Source organism: Phalacrocorax carbo, chromosome 3, assembly GCF_963921805.1.
Source record: "Phalacrocorax carbo chromosome 3, bPhaCar2.1, whole genome shotgun sequence".
NCBI classification, from domain to species: Eukaryota; Metazoa; Chordata; class Aves; order Suliformes; family Phalacrocoracidae; genus Phalacrocorax; species Phalacrocorax carbo.
This window is the reverse complement of record NC_087515.1, coordinates 46,288,342-46,298,800: the sequence shown is the minus strand read 5'-3', so window position 1 is coordinate 46,298,800 and position 10,459 is coordinate 46,288,342.

The window sequence follows — 10,459 nt, the reverse complement described above, 5'->3', positions numbered from 1 at the left end:
CAAGAGAGTCAGAGCTTCAGTTATTAGCAGGCCTGATGCACTCCCACTGAAAGTCATCTGGAATCCTCCCACTGAGTTATATGTGTTCCAAGGCACAGACTTAGACAAGTACATGTAAAAACAAAAAAAAAATGAAATGGTGATGAAAGGGGTGCAGCACTCCCTCCTCCACAGGTCTTGTAGGGTACAGAAGTTGCAGGATTAGTAACAGAAGCTTTTAGTGAACAAATGTTGCTAACCAAGTCAGTGATGAACTCCGAGGGCCCCCAGAGCTGCCAGCTCTTCAGCTGAACTGCTGCCCACCTATGTGTCACTGGAGAGCTCACCTGACTCTAGGGATCCCTGCCCTCATCCTGGCCCATGCAGTACCTGGGAGCACGTGCTGGGAAGCACACAATTGCTGGACTGCCCTACCATCCCTTTTCTAATTTTGCCACCTTGTTGGGTGAGGAGAGCCTCCCTCTTACCCAGTAACCTTGAAATCACCTTCACCTCAAGTCAAGTTAAAGTGCAGACACATACAAGAAGCCTGTATTTATAACATCCAAAATAAACATGAGTTACAGTGTTTTAAGAAAAACTTAGGTGACAAAAATAAAAGAGAAAAAACCCCACCCTATTGACACTACTCTTAAATCTGAAATGCTCCTCTCCCAATACCCAGCTAACCTGCTGCAGACACTTTCCTGGGATTGTTTTTCCATATAGTGTTCATCTCGGATTGTATTCAACAGAGAACTTCTTGGCAGAACACATTAGCTTTTGTTGCTGCTCGTCTTTTATAAGGTCTGCTGACAGTTTGAGAAAAACTTAATTTTTCCCTTGAAAACCACCACCACCAAAGAGACGCAGCTTTCTTCCCAAGTATCTTGTCCAGGGACACAGTATCAGGGACCTAACAAAGTACCTAAGCAGACATGATACCACAACAGGTTATGGAGTACTCTAACTGTATGAACATGCACACAGGTTTTACAGAGGCTTAGTCAGGAGGTAAATTCCAGCCATTGTGGGGCTTTCTTACTAAGCACTTACTTCACTAATTTATGGATTTTCTGTTCCTATGCAAGGGCTTATTCCTAAAAGCACACATTAATTGACAGAAAGAATGAGCATTGCTTTTGACAGTAAGCAATTAGAGTATAAACAAGAGCAAAAAAGTTAAGCTAAATCAGTTCAGTAAGCTGTGCATTGATCTGAGTGACATTAACACCTTCATACAGTGTCATCAAAAAAGAAACACGACAATGTGGGTAGAAGAGCTGGACCTCTGCACTCATGGTCAGTGTTGCTGTGGGTGTACACACACATATCCATGAGAAGCTGCAGCAGCACTTGGCTCCCACTGCAGTGTTATGGATGGGCAAGGCAGAGAGTTTTATTGACACTTAGCAATATTAACACCATGATTTGATCTTGTGCTCCCTCTGTATCTCACAGCTAACTGAAACACTCCAGATGACCTTCAGAATTAGGCAAATGTGTAAGTTTGTCATTCCCCCAAGGTGGCAAACCTGAACAGGGCGATTTTGGATGTAATGCACCATGCAGCAGATTTTTTGCAGTAGCATCAGAATCCGGAGAGAGGAGTAACAGTAATAATTACTTGCACAGTAAAAGGCTTAAGTAAAAACCATGCAATCCCTAAGCACACCTTCCAGCTGAAATCAAGCTATCATCTAGCCCAGTTCCCAGTGATGTCAGCAGGACTCTAGTGCCAACCAGCACGAGAGTCCTTATGGTGCACAGCCTCCCTCCAGGTCAGCTGTGGGATGTTTGTAGCATCCTTGTGCTTTTACATCAGCACAATACAAAGACAACAAGTGATACTGAGGATGACAGCTATATTATTCCCCCTGTTCCATGCAGGGACTATGTAGTGCTATCAGTCTGGCACCTTCTGCAAGCACCAAACAAAACTTCACAGCCTTCGTATTTCAAATACTTTGAAGCAGCTGTTCAGCAGTGAAATCTTTTCATATGTAATTAGACCATTTTGGAGCTGTAAAGTGAGCATATTGGTAATAGGGGCTTTACCTATCATGATGGTGCACATATGTTGTAGTAGCAATTGAAGTTAATGTTTAAGAGTGTGTAAAACAAGGGGAAGACATATATGCTCCTCAGCAATAAACATTCTTTAGAATAATCCTAGTTAGGAAACTATTTACTACCGATTATCTCATTATCAGATGCTGACACTGTGGGAAAAACTTATCTGCTACTGGCTCCGCAGATTGCATTCATCCAGGTAGCCATGAAGCCAGTGGAGCACCTCTGGGATTGTCCCAGGATCAGACATTGATCTTTCCTGACTGTGAGTTGCTAGAGACGTCCCTGTGTGGGAGGGGAGGCTGCATGCTTAAAGCATCCAGGATAGAGCAGCCTCAAGGCCACCCTAATTTATACCACGTCAAACCTCTGGACAGCACTGCCCTCAGATGAAGATTCGGATGGTGCGCAGAGTCCTTGGTCTCTACTAAACCATACGAGAACTGTGTCTTGATTCATGCTGTGACTTTTGTCCCAGGTTCGGCTCTGGTAGCTGTAACCTCCAGCTACAAGGTTCTAGGGTACATTCAAAGCTCTGGGCAGTTCACACCTTTCTTTCCTTAGTGCAGTCGGTTACATTTTTACCACTACCATCCCACTTGTATTCCCGAATTAGCTTGGCACTCCTCCAGAACTGAGCTGTCAGTCAAAAAGAGCCCAATCTTGATGCTTCAAAGCTTGCAATAATTTTCTCTGGAGAACTTTATTTATCTCTAAAGGCAGGGAATACTGTGAGTTTCTCGAATAGGGTTTTGATCGTATTTATTTTGGAGATGTTGCAGTACCCTAATACCAGAGCAGAAGCCAGCAAGTCAGAGATGCTCTGCTCTTGAAGCCACATTGATTTGAAATATCCAGGTATACATACATCCACACTTATGTGAAATATCAAGTACCCACACCTGTTATGGTCTGGTTCCAGAGTTTCCACAATTTCCAGAGTCAAGTCACGCAGGTGTTTCAGACAGAATCTTCAGTTATTTTCATATTGGACTAAATTTCAAAATATATGCCTAGTTTTTCTAATGAGCATTTAAGGTGTGCTACTCTACAGAGTGAAAAAGGAGAATTCAGCTGGGCCTTAGGCCAACACACGTCTTCTTGTTTGTGGAAACAGCAAAAGCAACAAATCTTACACAGGACAGAGCGGGAAATATCTGCTGTTCCATGTCTGCAGCATCTATTTACTGTGACTAAGGAGAAAGAGGAAAAAGGGCCTGGATGATATATTTTCCAAAGAGGAAAGCAATCCACCAAGGCAGAACAGTGCAAGACTACTAATCCAGCCAATTCGCACTACAAAGTGCTAGCATGAAATAGTTACTGTACAAATGGCACTCCTTGCGGTGGAAATAATGAAGTGCTTTATGCTAAAATATTGCTACCTATTGCTGTGACTCACCACACAGTCTCATGCCTTGCATCACCCGCCTTTCCATACTGTTGGACATGCATCCAGCTGTGTGTCACCACTTCCCTGGCAGAAGAGATTTCATATCAAAACCCAACTTTGCTGTTGAACTTCCTAATCCTAGAGTTGTTTTGCAAATAATTCAACTGCCAGTCTTGGCTAGGTGCAAGACAAATAGTCTTACCGCAGCAGCCAGCCACTCTGGCGTTGTCCCATACACCATTACTAAGCCCAACTGGAGCACTGAGGCCTAGTTGGTTTGTGGCACTTGGAGGCTGAAATTAGACACTAAAGGAAATGGACAGAAAAGAAATAGAGAGACCTTAGGAAGTTCCAGCATTACTGGTGTTTGCCCTATTCTAGAATGACTTATGCTTCAACTTGCTTCAACAGTTTAAAGCGTTTTTCCCTATTTGTTGGCACTGACATTTTTCTCCTGTTAATAAATAGGCTTATCCTTCCAGTCAGGTCTATGAACAGTTATGTTTCAATTCAAATCTAACATACCTCATTCATATTAGAGCGCTACACAAACCCTCTGGGGATGGCTGTGAAGTTCAGTCACACATAGATCTTGTAAATCCATTTTTGTGCCTAGTGATTCTAGCAAGATGTTAGAGGTGAAACAACTGTACAGTACTGCTTTCCACGGGAGGAAAGAGAGGTTTGGCAAGAAAGTCAGTCAACGGTAAGAAAACTGTCAAAGGTTGTGACATTGGACTCTTTCCCTGTGGCACCACAGAAGATAAGGTCACCGAATACTTAGGATCATAGAATGGTTTGGGTTGGAAGGGACCTTTAGAGGCCATCCAGTCCAACCCCCCCTGCAGTGAACAGGGACATCTTTAGCTAGATCAGGTTGCCTGTCCCCCTGGGGTGGCCCAGCAGCCCCTAGGGCGGGCCGGGCTCCCGCACCCGCTCAGGGATGGCCGTACCGAGCCCGGCGGCCGCTCTCGCCCTCCCCGCCGACACTCATCACCAACCCCCTCCCGCACACCGGCCGTGCCCATCTCACCCCACCGTTCCGAGGGCGGCCCGCCGCCCCTCCGTACCCAGGCGTCGCCGGGGCGCTGAGGAGACTCGCCGCCTCACGGCCCCGCTCTCCCCTCACAACCTCCTGGCGCCGTTGCCAGGGGCAGGCGCGCGCGGCGGCGCCCCGTTGCCACCGAGGCAGCGAGCGGCAATGGCGGGCGTGGTGAGGCGGCGCTAAGCTGGGGGAGCCCCGGCCACCGCCGGCCTCTCGGGGGCCGCCATTCCTCAGGTGAGTGTCCGGTGAGGGACGCGCCGGGGATGCGGCTCAGCGGGCCCCAGGCCGCCGCCGGGCCCGATGGTGGGAGGGAGGGCACGTGAGGCGGCGGCGGCGCTCCCCAGCTGCTTGCGAGGGGTTGGGGTAGAGCCGGCCGAATTCCAGCCTCTCAGCTGCACGGCTGGGTAACAAACGCGATGTAGGGCAGTGCATGTGATGCAGGCCCATCTAAGGGCTGCGGCAGGCCGGGATACGGCAGGGGCGGCACCACAGAGCTACTGTGCTTCAGGTTTCTAAAATAAATACTCCACGCTAGACATCAGCACTCCCCTCTGCCCAGCACCTCTCTCACAGGAAGGCAGACTGGAAGTTGCCTCAGCTTGTCTTTCTGCATTGTCAGACAAGAAAGTCCTTATCGCATAAGTACAGCATGGGTCAACACCAGCGCTGCAACATATTCATTTTCCAGCAGTTTCTCTCCTGTTAAAGCCAGCCTCCTGTACAGGCACCCATTCCTCTGAGTTGCAACCCAAGGAAAATCAACTAACACCAGATTCATCCCTTACCTGGCTTCTCCAGGGCACTCAGCACTTCAAGCTCTGTGGGAGCAGTTGCACACCCTGTTCCTTGCCCCAGGGTGCAGCACCACCTTATCACCAGCTCCCCAGCAGTCTAGGGGCTTGCAGAGAGCCCGAGCTTTCCTCCTAGCTGAGAAGCAACCTCCTCTCAGCCCCTAGCCCCAGCAGGTGTTGCTCATATACCTGATTGCCAGCTGCTGGCTGGCCCCCGAGAGCTACCTGCCTTCCCTGAAGCAGGCTGGTCTCTTTCTATTACATTCCATTTTGGATGAACACTAATGTGACTGGAAGTTGCAAGGCAAACTGAAGACAAAAGAACACACATCTTCCGATCTAATCCAGCCATGACTTTGGGACTGTCTTTACAGTGATCAGGACTGGGTCTAGATTCCCAGAGGGTTGTATCTGGGCTGAGATCTCAACCTGCTTAGTTCAGACCGGAAACAAGTAAGCGACCATTACTCAGTGCTAAGCTATGCATCAGCCCAAAGCAAAGCGTTTCCTGAGACTTAACACCAAGAAGGGATCAAAGAGGAAACCCAGTGTTATAGGCTATTCATTATACTGGAATTCAGTTTTAGGAGGATTTTGCTACATCGCTTCTATTAAACGTTCGTCACACCCAAAAGTCCAGTGCAATTATTTGTATAAAGTAATGTAATAATAATAATATACATTTATACATATTATATTGTATGTAATAAATATATTACATATAAATATATACACATTAAAAATAATACAACTAATATAAATGTAGTGTGGCACTGTTATCATATTGGTTTCTTTTATACAGGCATATAGGGCTCATGCTTATCTCTATGGCCAGCATGCAAATGGATTAAATGTAGAAAGTGCTAAGCTATTTTCTCTCAGTAAACATAAAACACATAAAAATTTTGTTTACTGGTTTGTGAATAGTGATAATTAAAGGGATGTTTTCAACTTGAAATGTTGAAACTGAAAAATGTCGAAAACTGTAAAAAAGGAGTCACAGCAGCAGTCAGGCACCAGGCTTCAACAGAGAGTCAGCAAAAGCACTGGCCACCAGACCCTCCCTCTCTATCATTGTACCTTGATCAGAGCTTGGAAAGCTTTGTGAGAAAATAAGAATCTGATTAGAATTATTTTCTTAATAATAGGTGTACCAGGAAAAGGATTAATCTGAATTTGAAATTAGTTCATGCTTTCAGCCAAAACAATGGTACAAGCTGGCAGAATGAAGGTCGCAATTCTGTTGATGTTTGTCAACAGCTAAAATTGTTGCTAAGCAGATGTTACAAGCTTGGGATTTATGATTATAGCTTCATGAAGTCCTCCCCAGAGCATGACTGTCTCAAAGCCACATTAAGAATACCTCATTTTCCATTAAAAGATCTGTTACAGGTTAAGTGATAAAAACTTATATGAAGTACATATGGTTGGTAGTATTTACTTAAAGAAAATTTGCAGGATGCTATAGTTATATTTTCATTACAGAAGCCTGTTTCACTTGCTTGTAACTTTACCTGCCTCTGGGTAAAGTTTTCTATCCCACCTGTCTTGCATTGATTCTGTTACTGTAGAAGCTTCTAATAAAACTTGATCTAGTCACTTTCAAGAAATATTGCAAAGAAATATTAACTGTCACAGTTAAAATGTTATGGTTGTTTTCATGTAAATTATTACTTCTTAATGCTTTGAAGCAAAGACTTTAAACTTGTTAGGATCTCATTGGTGGTTGAATTGAGATAACATACTTCACTCTGTGATGAAAATAATTTCACTTACATTTAAGGAAATAATTTTGTTACGGTGTGTGAAGTTTTAGAAGAATACCATGATAAGCATCTCAAAAGCACCAGGAAAAATTGATCAGGCTGAACTGGGGCTAAAATTGTAACAGAGTGTAATACATCACCCTGTGAGCAAAAAGGAAAGCATGCAGTAAGTGTAAGGTATGCTGTCAATCTCACATCCTGCATGCGGCAAATGTTGTAGGCAGCAAGTAATACCTAATCACGTAGTTAAAGTGATCATTGGACATATATATATATTGGACATTGCAAGAATATTGTGTGCTTTGCTTTTCAACCCTGTTTTGTGATGCCTAACACATGTAGTACATGTCCGCCTTTCCCACCAGTGCTGCTGATTCTCCCGTTACCTCTCAAAGTTACAGCTGTTCCTGCGACAGCCTGTGCCACTTGCGCTGCTGCCCCTTTGCTGTGTCACTGCTGTGGACACTGGCAGAAAGAGGAACATCAGTGATGGCAGGTGTTTACTTACAACTAGTAGTTGCTTGGGTGTGTAAGAGGCACTTCAGGTTCAGACTTGCTTTGCCAGTGTGTCATCTCACCCACTGGAAAACATGGCATTCTAGGATATGCTTATTCTGGATGCTTGTACTTCAGAGACTGAGTGTAATGTTTGTGCAAGATGTGGCACTAGCACTGTTCTGAAACTCAAGGGTAATCCATAACATAAATCCAAATCCATATGCACTGAATATTGTGTCCATTTGTGCCGTCATTGAATATTACTAACAGATTTTTATCAACTGCAATGCTGCATGTGTTCTGTAGCATTACTAACCTATTTCCATGGGGAATGGCGTTTCTTCAGTGTTTACAGCTTCAGGGGGGAGAAAGAAGGGAAGAAAAGGCAAGTTTTGATCCTAAATGAGTTCCTGAAAAAATGCTATGCAAAATCCAGGTGCAAATAATGAATTACAGTGGGAAGACAGGATCCTGTTCTTGGAAGTGAACCCAAGGTCCTTACTGCTGCAGGGTGGTGGGAAACAGAACAAGAGCATGACAGAACATTTAAGCTTGTCAGCTCCATCTTTTAAAGTATCTTTAAAAACATTTCTCTTGCTGAATTTCAGTGGTATAAGTACTGAAAAGCCTTCCCTGCAGTACCTTCTTGCTGCTCCTTGCCATAGCCCCTGCAGTTTACACTTCTTTCCCTGTGCTGAGAAGCCAGGAAAAACTTCCTGTATTGAGAATTTGCTCAGAAATTATTTCCTAATGTTTGAGGCTCTAAAAGCTAGACCCCATAGGAGACTCTGTTTTTTGCTTCTACCAGGGCATTACCCAGGTTTAGCCTTATTTCTCAACTCTAAACTTTAGGACTAGAGTGCCGCTGTAGTTGTAACCCATCAGTAGAAAAAAATATCTGCATTTATTCCCTTTCACAGGACAATATGCACAATATGGTAAGGATGAGAATAAAAGAACCACAGGCAACAGATTTAAGGTATTGCTACTTAATGATTTGATCATGCAATGTAAGAATATACTTTGTATATGATCAGAATGAGGGTTGTGTAAGACCTACACAGAAAAGAACTTAGCATTTAAGCAATGTCATTTTTGAATGAGAGAAAACCGCCAAATTGTGGGAGCAGCTGAGCTATTCTGACCAGATTGCATTGCAAAGAGAAAGTCTTTGCATTTTAGTGCTTACTTAAATACTTCTGCAAGTGAGCAGCTTCCAATTATAATTCAAATAAAACATGGTATAGAGCTGCGATAAACAGTTACCACGATAAACAGTTTTTCTAGCAAAACATGAACATTTTACAGTGTTTTTGCAATGCTCCATAAACCAGAAAGGGCAGCTTTTAAGTGGCTACAGGTATTGTATGGCCCTTCCCTATCTTTTCCTTACTCCTCTCCTGAAACACCTCTGCTATTTTAACTCTCTTACAGGAGACGAGTGATCAGCTGCGGTCAGATGTGTGAGTTGGTGTAATGAGGTTGTTTTGCACATAGTGCCATGCTGACTCAGGGCTGCAGGTATCTTTAGGCAGCAGGCCCAGATGCACAGGGAGAGTGCTAAGTAGTTTGTTTAGCAGGTGAAAACAAAAGAGGGATGGTTCTCAGAAATCTGTCAAAAGTAAACTTGACCCCTGTCTCTGTTGTTCCAAAAATAGGTTGGCCACAGAGCTTAGAAGAAATGAGGCAGTAGTTACAGAAACAGCAACTGGCATGTTGTACCTGTGGTACAAATATTACTGCTCTCTTTCCATTGCCAATGTCATTAGCCTTCATTAATTTTTTTCTACTTTTCTTACAGTTCTCTCAGGCTTCCTTTCCAGAATGGGAGGTGTTGCCTCAAAAAGTCTGTTGGAACTGTGCATCTTTCTGCATCTCTCTCAAAATTCACCTTTTATTGGACATCCGCAAAGCACCCAGCAGTAGCCAAGCAGATGGCTGGGTGGTCCGATTTATAGGCTATATTGCTAATAAACCACCACCCCAAACCCAAGTATTCCCTAACAGGATGCTCTTCCTCCACATTTTTTGTTGCATGTCCTGTAAGCACTGTCATTTTTTGGAGGACAGGCTGACCCTTCAGCTTGTTGAAGCTGACAGAAAGCTTCCCATCCACTTAAGTGAGCTTCAGAAACGGTCCCTATAGCATCTGACCCTTCAGCCACAAATGCTGAGACTAGCTAAAAGAGGCTAAAAAGCCTACAAAAAATATCAGAATTGATGCAAAAGCAAAGCTGGTTTCCTGCACCCCACTTTTCCCAAGAAGCATGAGTTGCATCACCTAAGGGAACCTTTTTCCAGGCCAGTGCCCCGCTGTCTGCATTATTTTTTCCCCAAGGGTTTTGCTGCAGAGAAATGCAATTTACTCTTTTATGTACATAGCCCCAACAGGAAGTTCATGCATCAGCTACCAAAAAAAGAGGTGCTGATGTACTGATGAGGCGATGCTAGTATCAATTTTCTGTTTTGGCAAGCGTGGAGGACGCTGCGACTTGTGATTTTCTTTTTTCCCCTCTGAAGTACTAAAATGAGAGACAACCAGCCTCCCCTTAGGCTTCCGAGTAATTGTAGATTATAACAGTTCCTTGAATGGAAAGCAGTTACCTTACAGTTTCTTAATTTTCACCTTGAATGAGACTTCCTCAGAACAGTTTGAATTGTTCTGGAAAGAAAAATTTTGCAAGGTGCTACATGCATTTCTATAGTCTCTATATATGCTGTATAAACTAAATGAGATAAATTCATTCAAAGCTTAGTGCTTTGTCAGGTTTAAGTGGGTATTTTCATGCCTTGAAGATAATTTGATTCCTATTCATACTGGCATGTAATTATCTCATCTCTGAGTTTACATGTTTTCTTTTCTTCCCATGCAGAAATTACTTCCCTGAAAGAAGCCATTTTTGTTTATACCAGG